General features: G+C 42.4%; 2 protein-coding genes across 2 annotated transcripts in view; one reads left to right on the forward strand and one right to left on the reverse strand.

Annotated features, from left to right (window-relative positions):
* Positions 1 to 16,120, reverse strand: part of PIGO (phosphatidylinositol glycan anchor biosynthesis class O) — a 500,143-nt gene that overhangs the window by 95,485 nt on the left and 388,538 nt on the right. The window lies entirely within an intron of this gene.
* The window catches only part of UNC13B (unc-13 homolog B), a 221,834-nt gene that overhangs the window by 10,138 nt on the left and 195,576 nt on the right, over positions 1 to 16,120 (forward strand). The gene's annotated exons all lie outside the window — the stretch shown is intronic.

Raw genomic sequence — 16,120 nt, forward strand, 5'->3', positions numbered from 1 at the left:
GTTCACCTTCCCAATTTCATGAGTTATTCTTCATCATGAGAGTTCTTTAAAGTCAAGCAGGTGGTGTTCTTCAGAAGACTGTTTGGACTCTGTGGAAGGCATGCTTCATGTGGCTCTTCTTTGAGAGTCTGAGGGGCCATGGATTACTAGAAAGCTGAGATTGCCTTTGGTGTTGGATTTGAGAGTTCTAACACTACCAAAATCATAATGCCATTTCATAGATTAATAACATCTTGGTTTTTAACAAAATAAATTCTTGTTATTTTCTGGTTCAAACATCCCCCAACCTTGAACTCCTGATCTGAGCGTAAACTTGTAGTATGTGACTTGAATTTGGCATGCAACATGGATATGGATTGGTGGGAAGGGAAAAATGGATGCGAAACAGTAATTTTATTTCAGCCTTTCCTACCTGGTATAACTTGCTGCATGTGCAAAATTTTATTAGATTTTGACATATCAAATTAAGTAAGTGGAGTCTGCGTGTGCTCCATTTTAGAAGGAGATTTTTTGAGATTAGCTGCTTAGAAACTCTGTAGTTATAAGGCCAGAATGGATTGTTGTAATCATCTAATATGACCCTCTGTAGGACATAGTATTTTTTAGGGTAACAACCTGGAGTTTTCTAGAAAAAGATCAGATTCTGAATTAAAACTGGTGAAGGATTTTCTGCAGTTCTTGGCAGCTTTATGTTGATTATCATCATATGTGACATTTATGCTTTTTAGACTGAACTGGTTTTCTAGCTTTAGCATCCCAACAGCAGAAGTTGGTGTGCCTTTCCTTAGATTGGGGAAGATATTATGAAATTTGTACTCCTTGCCCTTCCAATACTTAAGGATTGGGAAAAATAGTTTGGTAATGTCTGTTACTTCAGTAGAGGTATGTGGCTGTTGTATTATGACTAATCTGACAATAACGAGAAGTGTTTACATATTTTTCCATGGTTTAAAAGAGGTCAAGACATGCCATGACCTGCTGGATTGCAGTGCTAAATGAGTATTTTTCTACACTTTGGCTAGGTGGGAGGAGTGTGGTTTAACAGAGGTCTGCCGACAAACCTTTTCCTTCTATTGTAAACTTGAGTTTGAAATTACAGTTCTGTATATATCTGACACTTCAGTCAAAGATACAGAAATGTGTTCAGGCTTTATTGGAGCAGAGCAGCACGTGACAGAAGTCTGAACACATATGAGTTAACCCTGTGCACGCTTGCTGGGGGCCTGCATTGTATTTTTTTTCTCATAGAGCATCAGGAAAGAGCTGGTGTTGGAGATGAAATAGGGATTACATGATCCTAAAATGACAAGTAATACAGTTATATAAAGTAAACAGTGAAAAGCATTTTAATTAGTAGGTTTGAGTTTGTTTCCAAGAGGGTGCAAACACATTCGTGCTATAAAGCAAAGGTGGGGAGCTTGTGACTAAAGTGGTGGGAAGGGGACTGTTGGTGTAGGACCCAGAACTAGCCCTCATAATGTTAGCAGGAGCCATGAGGGGTGGGGGTTATGAGGGGAACGGAGATGTTGGAGGGGATGCCCTGCTCAGGAGAGAGAGGAATAAAGGTGACTGGGAAAATTCCACTGTGTGTTAGTGATGCAAAATTGTAAAGCAGCATTAGTGTGGATAAAAGAGAACCAGCTGGAATGAAATTGCTTTTGGAAGAGCTGATAAGAGATTTTGCTGTGATAGCACAGGAGATCTACCACACGTAGTCCAGGATTTAGATGTGGGTAGAAATCTCGTAATATGGTTAGAGAGAAGTATTTCTGGGTATCGTCAACTGTGAGAGACCAACTCCCCACACAAGAGAATTAATGCTGTTGGTAATGGTTGGTTACAGAGCACTGTGTTATCTGGCAGTTTCATCATCAGTAGTGACTGAAGCCATAAAATTGACGGAGTTAACTGTAGATGTGGCTTTAAGAAGCACAGAAGATGCTTCAGGGAAGCTGGACATAGAAGTGAACTTGGTTTGAGTGATCACAACTTAAACTAGGTTAAATTAAACAGATAAACATGTAGACCAGCAGCTGTCAAGCCTCTAGAGAAACTGAAGAAGCTTTTTTGTGAAGCGAGGAGCTTGGATACGGAGGAGGGCATGAAATTCAGTGAAGCTACAGAGGTAAATATTAGCACCTCAAATAACAGAAAAGGCTCCACCTAGGAAATGACCCCAGAGCTGATGATTCACCTGATCATTGCGTCAGGATGTGGTGAGCAAACATGGAACCTCTGAGAGGTGTGGGCAAAAAATCAGTTTGTAAAGGAAGGTGTATCTTGAGAATCAGGAAGTCTGGGGCTAAGGCAGGGGCTTCCACCTCAGCAGACAAGGTGACGTCTTGCAAAGGGTATTAAAACAGATAACAGAAGGTGCTTTGGTCACATGGAAAGGAGAAACAGCCAGTCTTGCAAAGGAAGGAATCGGACTGCTGTGCATAGGGACAGTGAGTTGAGCAAAGGTGATCCTGGGTATGATCCCTGAGCTGTAGGAATTGTTTCTTATGAGGATGACACTGAAAATGATGCACAGATAAATGGGGTGGGAGCAAAACTTTTAAAAGCCTTGAATTTGAGTCTAGTAATTTGTAGCCCAGAGTGCTAAGACATGCAACGCTTGAAATCTGAACTCTGTTAGCAGAAGTTTAACTACTGCTGTAAGCAAGCAGTGGCATCACCTAACTGGAGAGCAAGAAAGGTGGTTTCTGTGGGTTGGCAGGAAGATAAGGAGATGGGTGATGAGTGTGGGTAAGTATGGGTCTTGACTTCAAAAGCAGGCGGGACTGCGATAACATGCAAGGTTTAAAATAAACTTTAAAGAGAGAATAATAAAAACTTTACAGACAGGTGGAAGTAGTGTGGAATGTCATCGGGTATAAAATGTGGCATGGGTTTGCAAGAGGAAGATTGTGCTGGGCTAACCTCTTGTTTCTAGATGAAAACATGCATGTATGTGAACTTTGTAATATCTCACAAATCACCATAGCAGACATTTCTTTTTGAAGAAAATTGGAATTGGCAAAAGAAGTGTAAAGTGTATAAGGAACTGGCTGTAGCAGAAGCTAGTAACGTTGCAAAGGCTGGTGGGAGAAGCAGATAGGTGTCTTCCTCTTGTGGTGTGGCAAGACAAGTAGGAACGTGTATGTCAAAGTTGTTTTTAAGGCAAGTCCTAATGGCATAATCAATTTGGAAGTAGATAAATATAACATATAAAGAATTCAAAGACCCTGAGGACAGTGATAATGAAAATGAGTTGATATTATGTAGAAGAGCTATGCACTTAAAGGCAAAGGACAAGAATTTCTGAAAAATGCAAGGCTTGGTGAAAGAAGAGGTGTTGGGGAGTACTTGTGACTCGGCACCAGTAGAGAGTAATTGTGGGGAGAGGAGAAGGTGGTTGCAGTATGTGCATTATGTGCTGGGAAAAGTATTCCTGGCAGAGAGGGGAGGACAAGGGCATGGGTAATTTGTTCTTGCATGCTGTGGCCTGCGCTGGCTGATCTTGTTCAGGAAGGATGAACTTAGGTAGGACTAAATGGAGAGGGTGAAAGAAAACCTTCATTGTCTCTCTTTTCCTTTCAGTCTCTATGGTGAGAAGACTAAGAGGCTGTGGCTTCTTCTATCTGATAAACAGAAACTGATGGGATCTATGACTTCTGTCCATTAAAAACATCAGGAAATTAAACATGGGGTGAGGAAAAACATTAAGGTGGAGGATAGTGTTGACATAAGATATAGAAGGTATAAGTGTGCCATTAATTAAAGTGTAGGCTGGAAGTCAGGAATGATTTTCAATGGCTTAAGTGATGTGTAGGTGCTTGGAGAACCAGCACTAGAGTTGGTGACCTCAAAGGACCCTTCCTGTCATATGATCCTCACAGCACTAACTTCATTATCATGTGAATTACTGCTCTGACAATTACTTGCTATAGACAAATTGTATATTAAGGTAAAATTTTGGTGTATCATCTTGCTTAGTTATAAGTTTTAATAATAAAAAACCCAAACTACGTGTGAGGGAACTTGCTCATATTCAATTGTTACCTAAGGCTGTTTATTTTAGTTAATGATTTTGATTCTAATGGCATTTAGCCCGATGGAATTTCACTTCAATTTTTATGGAGGCCCAAATGCAGGCAAACAGCATGGGTTTCAGGAGAACAGTCTTGGGCATAATCCTTGTCATTAGTAACACCTGGTTGTGCTTGAGTTCTTTGTGTACATGCTGTGTCAAAACAACAGTATTGGCAGGTGAATGCTAATGTGTTTGGGAGACGCAGCTTCTTCAGACACTGTAAAACTGGCATGGGGAGCAGCCATCCAGCTGCTTCTCCCAGGTGGAGTTAAAATCACGTGCTTGCTCGGGTATCGGTCTCTAGGCTGAATTTTATAAAACACAGTCTGTCTTTACAAACTTAAAAACCAGATGTCCCCAAACCATCCTTTTCAGCTTCCTTCTGGGGGAATATTGTAAGTGACTGATGTCCCAAGACCTTGATAAAAAAAATAACACGCAAAAAAGTTTGTGCCAATCTAGCTGTCCTATTTCTGCGATTTGTGTGTGTCCTCCAGGGACCAGTGTTGTCTGAGCATTTGTGAATGCTAAGGGTGAAGTCAGGCTGCCGAAGAATTCATCTGCAAACAGCGTTCTGTTAGATCTCCGCTTCCCGCCTGGGAATCTCATCCAGTTACACCATAACTCATATCCTAAACAGTTCTCTTACTCTTTCTTAACGCTCACAGTCCGTTTATTTCCATCTCCTAGATATTAATCTTTTCTCTGGTTTGTGAACTCAAGCAAGTAAATATTTAAGTAACATGGTATTAATATTTTCATTAAAACTATTTTTCAAACTAGACCAATCCTGCTTCATTATTTGGTGCAGGAAAACACAGGTGCTGTTTTTCCTGGGAGCTTATCATTTGCTGTGGTATGGTGGGATGTTTTTGCTTTTAAAAAAAGAAAGTTACTGAATCCACCACAACTGTGCTGTTGCTTTATTTTTTAGCTTCTCTTTTGGTGAATACACTAGACTTCTGAAGTTGAACAATGGTATTTGTTAGTATCAGTTTTTATCTCAATCCCTTTCAGGGCAAGCTTGTGCTCAGTCCTGTGTGACAAGTAGCTGTGTTCCAGCTGGTTGATTGCTTGCAATCCTGTAACTTAAATCAAAACTACCAGAAAATATACCAAGGCTGTGATTAGGTGGCGATCACTTCTGGTGTGGTTAGTCAGCAGCTCTTGTTCCAGGGTGCATCTCGTTTAAACTAAAACTGAACGGGAGAGTAGAAACCTAGGTCATTCGGGAGATGATACAGGTGACTTCAGTGCTCTTGTTGACTGAAGAGAGAAGCACATACCAGCCAAAGGAAAAGCACACAAGTTGTTTTATTCTGTCTGTAATTCCTGCTTTTTCTTCTTTGTTTGATACCAGAGTACTTGTGTCTTCTAGCAGCTGTTACCTCACTGTGACCAGGCGGTGTGATTTGATCTAGGAACTTTGGCAAAATTCTAGTCATTTAAGTGACCTTCACTTGTACAATATCTGAGCAGCAGCTGCATGTGCTTTGTGTCTTGGAAGAAATTATTCTGTAAAGAGGTGTATCTTATTTTCAAAATAAAAATTAAAAAACCCTCAACTTCTCCTGGTCTCTGAATGAGTTTTAAGTTTTTTGGGGTTTGTTCTTTTTAATTTTTGCTCTTTGTCTTTTTTTCTTTTTTTTTTTTTGCACTGAAGCTTTTCTTATTAACTAGTTGAACTATCGGTGTCTCAGCAAAGTCAGTTTACCAACTGAGTCTGGCTCCTAGCAGACTTAATACATTATCAGTCTGTCTCTTTTCCTGCCTTCTGGTGCAAGGATATGGCTTTCATTATGCATATTTCCTTAGTCTCTGACAGCTGGGGGCATATATGAGTTGAAGTCTGTTTTGTGTAAAATTAAGTAGTATGGGTTTTGTTCCTTTATTCAATTAAGACATTTCCACTAATTTAAAATAACATATCTCTGAACCTCACAGGACTTGAAAGAAGGGTAATTTATGCCACCAAAAATTGGAAACCTCCTTTATTCTCTGCTCAGTAGTATCTATCTTCTATATCTAATAATTCTGAAAGACTTGATGGATTTTTTTTTTTTTCCCCTAATCAGGCACAGATTCAGGAGTAGGGATGCTGTCTCTTCTGATCATAAAACAGTTAAAAGTTCAGCAGAAATCTGTAACCTGCAGGGAACTCCTTAAAGCCAGGTGACTGAAGCACAAACTAACAGAATACATCTTCTGAGAGTGAGTCACACACACAGTAACTCACTCCAGTATGCTGCACCCAATCTGCTTTTTTTACCAATAAAATAAAATAAAGGCTGCAACAGAATATTGCAGAGAAGAGGCAGCTTGGATTACTGTTTAGTTCACCTCTTTGTTAGGGAACCAGGTCGCCTGACAGAGTTGTCTGTGTTGGCAGCATCAGGAGGATTAACCTCTCATAATCTCTGTGATTTGAGTAAGAGATTTTGTTTCTGTCCTCACTGCTCAGTTCAAAGCAGCTGCTGAGCAGAAACTTAAGTGAATCTTCAGCAACGTGTCTGTGTTGGTCAGCCAAAAAAAGGAAGAAATAGATGTTAGAGGATTTCTCCTAGCTGTGCTTTTTAGCAACTGGTTTTAGTGTTTGGATGGTAAGTGTGTATAGGTGGAGCTGTTCTGTAGAATCAGAGAAGTTGGCTACATCTTCAGTTTCCTTTTTGTTTAGAAGGTGTTCTGTTACACCATCCTCAGTTTCCTTTTTGTTTAAAAGGTGTTGTGTTACACAAATAGTATCAAATCCGTTTCTCCATCACCACTTTGCTTCCCCACCCCCCTTGGAAAGCAAACTTTGGACAAAGGCATCATGTCTTGGTTTGTAAGCACAACATAACAAAACTTCAGTGTGTGTTTGTTTTCCCACTTGTCAAGAAAAATGTAACTGATCTAGACCAATCAGTCCGAGGTGATGCTCACCTGCCTGTGCTAGGTCAGGCCAAAGCTAGGAGGGATTACTTGGTGAACTAATGTATGTGTATCTACCCTTGAGGAATGGTGGTGGTAGTAACAAGGGACTTAGCTCTGCTTATGGCCCCACAAAAATTGAAGAAGGATTTTCTTTTGTATATTGTGGTTGTGGGGAGGCTATTTATTTTAGTTTTAAAAAAAAAAAAAAGCAACCCAGACTGTATTTGCTGTGTCAAACAGGTAGCAAAGCATCTTGCCTCTCTTGTTGAGTGATAGTCCCTTTCTTCTGAATGGAGAGTGATACGGGTTTGCTTGTGTTGTCTGCCTACTTTAAAACAGCTGATACGGCTGTCAAGTGACAGCAAAGATATATAGCAAAGAGGCTAAATTGTGAAGCGAGGCCTCTGAAGCATGTGTTCCCCCTTGCTATTGAAGAAATACCAAAGTGGAATTCACCTGAAATTGCCTGTTGGCACCCTTAAGTCTTGATTATATTGAGGATGGAGAAGATTTGATGGTAGAATAGACTGTATGAAACTCTGTTTCCCAAAATGTCACCTCTGGGTACTAAGCCTAGAAGCTGGGGGCATATTAATATATAGAGTAGGTACTGCTGTATCATCATGTCATGCTCTTTCCTAGGAATTGTCTAGGTGTTTATACGGACAAGATACCAGGCTAAACAGGCTTCTTCTGCAGCCCTTCCTGTCGTGATAGGACTTCTCTTAGTGCAAACTCCTGGTGAAGGTGTGCAAAGAGCCCCTTGGTCTGCAGGGCAGGAGACATCTGGTTTGGGACCCAAGTCCAAGATGTCATTGATGTCAAAGTGGCTCTTAGGGAATTCCAGCATCCAGTTTGAGCAGTGAGACTGTCGGACTTATGCAAGCAACCAATGTTTTGAGAACAGTAAATTACAAATCTGACTGGCTTTGTCATGGTGCTGGTGGGGGGAGAGGCAGTAACCACAAGGTTACATCTGTGAGATGGCAAAAAGGTCTCTGTGGAGTATCGTTTGTGAATACTCATGTGACTTGGTTGCAGTTCTCAGTGGAGAATTAGGGCAGGAGAACTGACACTTCAGAGTCTTTCCTTGGTGGTGAAGAAAACCATCTGAAGACAGCCTGAGCGCTCCACTAACTTTGTCTCAGAGCCTGGGCCTTTGGTTTTGAGTAGCAAACAGATGTTGAGGTGACACCTAGGAGTGAAGTTAAATTTCAGGTAGATGTTAAAATGTCTGTGGGAAGGTTACGAAGAAGGAAAGCACAATTCTAAATAAGTAACGGAGTATGCTAGCTCTTACCTCGCTAGAATTAACTTGTCAGTTTGCATTGAGATTGTGATGATTGTTGGATAAGTTGAAAAGGTGAATAATGAGGTAAAGGGCTCTCTGGAGAGCAGCACATAGACTTGGTGTATCTTTGAGGCACCTTGTACTCCAGCACAGGCTGTGAGGCTCTTGAGAGTTGGAGCTAATACTTCCTGTGCAGCCTTGAAGGATGATAACAAGATGCATTGCTAGAGGAAGGATTTTTGTCTGGGTGCTGGGAGGCTGTCATTCCAGCAAGTCCCGAAGCGGGCCAAAAATGGCTTAGGATTCTCAACTTGTTCTAGTTACCTGAAAGGTGACTTGAGCTCAATGGGTTGATCTGCTTTATGTTGACTGGGGAAGTCTCCTCAGACTGCCTGCCTGCCAGCTGAACTGCAGGACCATGCAGGCAGGAGAAACAAGGATGGATAGCCCCGTAGCCTGGAAGAGTGTCTGCAGTGATGTGTCTCACCTGGCATTGGGAATTCCAGCGTGACATGTTCCACTCCTCAGAATGCTGCCTCCTTCTCTCTCCTGTGCAGTGTTTAGCCACACAAGCTGCCTGGAAGTAGAAGCTTCTGCACTTCTTCTGTTTCCAAGTATATTTCATGTAAAAACTGGAAAATATTTTATGGGCTGTTGGCACTCTGGATTCACTGGCAGTGCTAATCTGTTTCAGGAGGTTGTAAAGTTCAAGGCTTGCATGTTCCTACTTTCTTTACTGCTTCCCAGCATCTGTTTCCAGATTTTCTGGCTGTATGGTTCATGAATATGCTTTGCATATTCCTCCCCCCCCCCCCCCCCCCCCCCGGACAGAAGAAACAATATTGTCAAGCTTATTTCAGCTGCTGCTTGCCTGAAATCAATTGAATGCTTCCTACTGCCTTTCAGGAAGCTTTTTCTGGGATCAGCTATAAGTAAACTTCTTGCAGCTTCCTCACTGCAAAGCAGAAGTTTCACTAAGTGCTAATGTTTAATGCAATCATGATTTGAGCTGTGGTTTACAAAATAACTTGTCAATGTTTTAAGAATTTTATTGGTAAGATCTCCTGAGGCTTTTTGGATAAAATGATCTGCATGTTTTAAAACGCTGGAATTCTTTTGCAGTACCTAATGATCATGGTATATTGATTGTATTTTACCACTGTAGATCCTGTTCTGTGCTAGCTTTTTAGTAAAATCACCATATCCACGCACAAGTTCAGAGATGAGGGGAGTTCTGGGTTTTGGGACCTGCTGTTTTGTGAGTCTCCTCCCTCCCTTCCTCTCTATGAACCTGTCCTATCCTAGTTGGTCTGTTTCAAATTATGCTTTCAAACCAACAAATAACAGCATGACCTTGCTGCCTGATAACTATTTTCCAGAGAAGTGCTGGTGTAAGGATCCTGGCAGAGCAATCTGATGTCTACTCTGACTTCAGGGAAGGAACCAGTTGCAGACCTCTTCAGTTTTCCTCTTGCATTTTGTTCCCTGTCATAGTTGCTTTCTACAAGTTGCATACGTTATTTCAGTTCCATTTTTCCTGTCCTATATTCTCCTAGTAAGGCACTTTATTTCAGTTTGTGTTTCTTGGAGATACAGGTTTGATTTTTTTTTTTTTTTGGTCCAAAACTCTGTTTGTTCACAGCTGCAATCCCCATACGTATCTTCTGCAGCATGATTTATAATTTTTTTAACTGCTGTAGCATTTTCTTCACCTGTGAATTTCTGTTGCTGAAATTGTTCAAGGAATATTTCAGGTGAGTTCTTGGGCTAAGCAACAAGCAAGAATGCATATGAAACTCTTCAGTTCAGGAGGTTGAAAATCTGTGTGATGTTAAGTCAGTGGGTCAAATAAAATCTGGTAACAGATTAACCTGTAAACGAGACCCAGATGTCTCTAACTGTCTGAATCTATTTTGTCATTGAAAGTGTTTAGAAGCCTACTTACATTAACTGCCTACTACATTAAACCATCATAGAAAGTAAATTGAATTGTCACCCCTTCTGTTGCATGAAATACCTTTTAGAGAAGTAGGGTCTTTTAAGAGAAGGCTTCTTTTGCTGATGAGGACTGAGTTGTTTGTTTTTTTTTTTTTAGAAACAATTGAACAACCCTTGCCACAGGGTCTGCAAAGTTGGTCCTCTGCTCCAGGTATACCTTGAGAATGTGGTTTTGATTGGAGTGTTTGCAACTGCCAGAAAGGGTTTCCTACCAAGTTTTTACATTTCTTCTGTTTAAGTTATCTAGTAACTTTGGTAAGGATGGAAGAAGTGGAGCTGTATGAAGCTTTGGTGCAAGCTGAGCTGTGCTGTATACACTTCCCAAGTTTTATGCAAAAGCTGAGCTGAAAAGTGACAGTATCTGCAGGAGGTGTGCAATTACCTAGTTCAGTAAAGTGATCAGACTGGATGATTGAACAATGTAGTCAGATATATCTTTCATGTGATAACTGGTTCAGCACAGTATAGTAACTGTGCACTTGCTCAGTTTTGTGTAGGTTGGCCATCGTGTTGTCCTGCTAGCTCTCCCAAGTTTGTGGAGAATACTCCAGATATCCTGCCACTGTTCTGTGTCACTCTGATGCCCATGGGCTATGGCAGTAATAGAGATTTAGACAAGACAATGATACATATATTTTATATATAAAAGGTAGGCTTTTTCTGGGTAGATTGCAGTACTTTGCTCACCAAAGTTCGGCCCATACAGGTGGTGGGATGCTGAGCCTGGGGCTGTGAAAATTCTGGCAAGAAACAAATGTTGGGGTGAAGCTTAGTAAGCAGAACCAGGCAGCAGCTGCAGTGTCCCATCAGGACTGGAAACATCTGTCAGCCCGAAGATATGGGGTGTCTGGGCTCTGAAGGGAAGCAAGGGGGGTGCTATCTGCAGGTTGTGACATTTGTGTGCGTGCAAGCCCTGGGTCTTAACTGACCAGAGAATTTACAGATGAACAGGGGAGCATCTAGTGAGGTTTGGCAGTGTGGAGGGTTATTGGGATGTGTACTTTATGTAGTGCTTTCCTGGATTTGCTATATGAAATGGTGCTGAAGTTAAATGGGGTTAGTGTTGAGTGTATCTCCTCTTAGCACAGGAATCTGGAAAACCCTTCCAAGCAGTGACACATGTCCCAGCTGCTCTCAGTCACTGTCCAGTGGGTAGAAAGGGTGGAGAGACTGTTAGAAAGCTGTTTGTTGGAAATTGTATTGTAAATCAAATAAACTTAGTAGCTTTGTGTGTCTCTGGACAGGGTAATGAATTTGCAGATCATCTGAGCAGGAAGATGCTAATTCATGTGAATTAGGAGGGATTCTAATTCATTCTCAAGACATCTGGCAAAATGGAAATCCCTTGGGTAGATCAATTTGCTACCGCAGGCAACAGAATAGAATCTCTTTTATTTTTTTTCCCTCCTTCCTGAGAAAAATCTAAGAATGACAGTAGTTGCCTTTTAGATGTGGTTGGTTGCTGAAGTGAGCATACCTTCCTTTTGTTTGACGTGGTTCCCAAGGCCTTGAGAAAGGAGAGTCAAGTTGTCCTATGGGTATTTAGAGTGGTCAAATTGAAGAAAGCTCTTTGCTACATGAACGGGAACTGCAATGTAAAAGTGGTGTGGTTTTCATTTTGATGAACTATTAAAAATTCATAAACTCATACGGTGTCCATTCCATTTATTCTGTACTTATTAAAGCAGATCAATCTCTCTGTTCAGTTGAGGTAAATTTAGTGGTCCTGCTGGCTTGCTTTTGAGGCTATGTGGATTCCTCCACAGTTGTCTCAGTCAAACAGGTGTTGAATTTTTTGAAGGACTATTTCAGGTAGTAAGTCAGAAAAATTCAGCCCCTAGATGTAAGCTTAATTCTTCAGGTACTGATGGAAATCTGCACTATGTTCCTGCTCTTTGCCAGTTACCTAGGAGAGTGGCATTTCGCAGTGGCTCTTCTTCCTTCTGGTGGCAGAGCAGTTCTCTGGTCAGCCCAGCCCTTCATTCACATCAAGCAATAACAAAACGTTATCCTCTGTTTTCTGTGAATGCTGTCTCAGCTATTACGTCTGTTGGTACGTGAAGGTACCCACTGTGTTTCCATCACGTCATTCTCGAAGGGAATACACTGGTGCATAAAGTGCTCTCTTCCCTGCTCGAGTGGAACGGTGTTTCTATGTAAACCAGTGGTTTGTTTTCCCTGGCAGAAAGACGAAGCATGAAGTAATAAATGTGATTTAAGTCTCTTGTCTCTCAGTGGCCCCTGAGGCTGAAGGGATCTCGCGGCTGCGATAACCACCCCAGCTCAGCAGGGCTTTGCTGCGAGGAGATGGAGCCCAAGCGGACCCAGCTCCGGGCTCTCTGCAGTTACAGCAGAGGCTGTCGAGGTGCTGCTGAGTGCTGGTAGGTCCCTGGGGCCTCCTGTGCAATTATTCCTCTTCCTCTGAGGTAGTTCAGGAAAATCTTTTCCTTCTGAACATAATTTAGCTCTGAATGTATGAGAACGCAGTGGAGCCTTCCTTTTTAAACCTGTCTCAGGCTGGGAATATCAAGGTGGCTGTGACACTGAATCCTCATAACAGGCTCGGAACACCATTAAACTGCTGTTTTATCCAGATCTTTGTTTCTTAGAGTTATGAAGGGATGAGATGAGTTTCATGGCACAGTCAGTACTGCTGTTCTGCTGTGGCACATGCAATTGCTTTTCATAGCATACCTCTGATGCTGCTGGACTTCTATAGGGATCACGTGAAACAAAACAGTGACTGAGTTAAAATCAGGGGGGAGGTCACTGGATGGCCTCTGCTTCCCCAGCCTGGAGCACCTTTCGGGTTCAGGTAGTGGGCAAGACAAGGTTTCCTCAACCTCAGGTGGGAGGTGAGGATGTGCAGGGGCTGTGCATGTAAAATGTTTTGATTTCCAGGGGAGGGAAAGGTGCCTGTGTGTCAGGGTGGGATCCCCAGGGACAGAACAGTCCTTGTTAGATGCACTAGTCTTGTGCCACTTGCTAGCCTCTCGTGGATTTTTATAAATAGCTTTCAAGAAGTGAGTAGGAGGTGTTGAGTTTCTGGCTCTATGGTGAGTACATGTGCTACAGCTGTTGGTGCAGGATTCAGACAGCAAAATTATTACCAAAGACTCAGTTATAGAAAATGTAACAGCCCTGAAGGGCTAGAGCACTGCCTAGCCAGCGCTTCCCTCCCAGAAGGGATTCTCTCCCTCTGCGTGTGTGCTGCAGGCTGCACAGGCCGCAAATTTGGTGTGTTGACTTAGTCTTGGGTAGTATGGGCATTTTGCTGTGATCTGTCATTTCTGTTGCTTAAGCAACCTTTGCATCTAGTGCTGCGTATCACTGCACACTGAAGTCTGAGCACCTGGAAGAGGTGAGAAAAGCACAGAGTGAAATGGGAATATGTATTGGTTCTGCTGTTCTGCTGGGGACGGTTACTGTAGAAGTTAGAGTGCGCTCAAAAACACATTAACACTGCATTCGTGTTTCACAGTGAAGAGGAAACTATTTGTCAATTCGCTGATCATGAAAATGCATTTTGAATGCTCTGCTTTCAGCGTTGCATTTCTTTTTAAAAGCACTAATTAAACTGCATCCTTTTGTTCTTCTGATTTCTCCCACAGCCCCTCCGTGGCACTTTATTGGCCTCTGTGTAAGGATGTAGATTTTGTTGTCATGTGGTGAGTGACCAGCTCTTAAGTCATGTGCTGGATTTAGTTAGGATGTAATCTTTTGGCCATCTGCTCAGGCACTCCCTGTGTCTGCATCCCTCTGATTTGCAAGCAAATGTTAAAGGTGATCTCAAATCTGCAGATATTCGGAACACCCAAGTTCCCTTTAACTGAATGCGAGCGTGTTCCCGCTGAGGAGGTTTGGGCAATGTGTTGTCTGAACCTCGCAGTAATTTGGCATGCTCAATTTTAATTCTTTGGCTGGTGTGTGTGGCACCTAGTCAGGAAAAAAATTATCCTTCAGACTGATTGAAAAATAAGTGGATAGCAAGAATTTCTCTGTAGAACTGAGTTTAAGAATACTCTGATATAAGTTCTGCTGTTGTTTTTCCACCCTCCCACAATGATTCTGGACCTTTTTTACAATCTCTGGCTTGTATTTTCCTTTCTTTAGGAAAGACTCTTTAGGAGTCTGCCTGACTCTCCAGCCTTTTGTAACTGACAGCTGTAGAGCATCTGGAATCCTGTTGTGGCAAAACTTCAACTTGATTTTTTTTCTTGTCTCTTTATTTAGAGTAACACCAAAATGGTGAGAGATCCCCAGAGAAAAAAAATCTCTGGATGAATCGAATGTTTACATCAATTTTCATTGCTTTTGTACCTGTCTGTCTAATTTGCATCTGGTTATTTCAGTGCAACCTGTCTGCTTTCTAATAGCTCCTTGAACTGAGGTGCAAGAGCTGTGTCTCTGATACACCCAAGTCTTTTTTAGTGATTAACTGAGTATCTGCTTGCACAGTGGGAGCAGGTGCATCTCTGTGCATCTGTGTCACGCAGTGCTCGCACATGGCAGTGCAAAGCGCCAGGTCTTGCTTTCCTTTCTAATTTTCTAGCATTTTTCATTCCCTCCCTGGTGTCCTTCCCATACAGTGTTGCAGTGGCATAGGAGGATTACGGTTCAGCATAGTTCAGTCTTTGCCTCTGAATGGCTGGACTTTCTGTGCTGCCCAGTTTGCTGAAAGAAGCCCTTTGAAACTGAACGGAATTTAATATTTCCAGATAGTTTGAAAATGTGGCTTCCCCAGAGCTCAGAAGTGCCTGTGGGATAAATGGGAGTGAGTCAGAAAATCTCTGATGGAGACCTTTGACTTGCTTTGTCTTCAGGTTTTTACTTCGTGGCAACGCAGAAGCAACTTTATCTGTAAAACGTAATGTTGCTGAGTGCTCTGGAGAATGGTTTCCTTTTGTGATACAGACTTTATTTTCTAAAATGTACTGTTTCACATGGCTTGATTTCAGCCTCCTGCCCCTGGAGTAGCGATGAGTTTTCAGCCTTTGTTGCAACACTGTGAGTAACTAACTGTTAATGCATCAGTCTTCTTCACGACTTCATTACTCCTTTGTGTCCTTTCTTGAGCACTTGGCGTAGAGGAGCTCTAAGGAGACAGAACGAGCAGGTGTGGATACAAAAGTTTCCCTGGGGAAGCTAACCTTACTGTGCCTTTCCAAAGCAGTGGTCCTTCGGCAGTGGCATGGTGCATGCTGTTCAGTGCATTGCACCTGACCCATGTATTCCCTGGGCAGATGAAAAGGCTGGGTCTTGGCAGCATCTAATGGCTCTTTCCAGCTCTGAACTCCCAGACACTCACCCTGTTGTATGGGGAACCCTGTGGTCTCACGGCCAGTCCTGATCCGAGATGTTGCGGGAGCTGCACCTTTGCAACGGTTTTTACACACCCCTAGGAAGTGCTTTCCAGTGGGCTAACAAAATGAAAACATGTCCGAGTCACTTTTCATGGGAACTTGTTGGACATGCTGTGTAAACTTGCAGATAGAGCGAGTTACTGGTGAGATGAGACTCCCAGGTTTGTGAGGCAGCTCTTAGTCATAAGCCCTGCTTCTGCACCTGAAGGTGTAATTTATTACACGTGGGTTGTCGAGGGGCATGGGGCTCATTCCTGGTGGATACTAAAGATACAAGACTCCATTGTTCTTATGTGGGTCCATAGCAGGCTTGTGATCCTCATGTAGCATTGCTGCTGCCCCAGGATATCCCTGTTGCTGCAAGCCCTGGGACAGCTCTTGCTGAAGCCCCACATGGACGCTTTTCAGCAGGGTTTGCTGCCTTTGTCAAATGAACCTCTTAATACTTAGTGGTTGAGACCACAGTGTACAGACAGCATC

The sequence above is a fragment of the Mycteria americana genome, chromosome Z (genome assembly GCF_035582795.1).
Source record: "Mycteria americana isolate JAX WOST 10 ecotype Jacksonville Zoo and Gardens chromosome Z, USCA_MyAme_1.0, whole genome shotgun sequence".
Lineage (NCBI taxonomy): Eukaryota > Metazoa > Chordata > Aves > Ciconiiformes > Ciconiidae > Mycteria > Mycteria americana.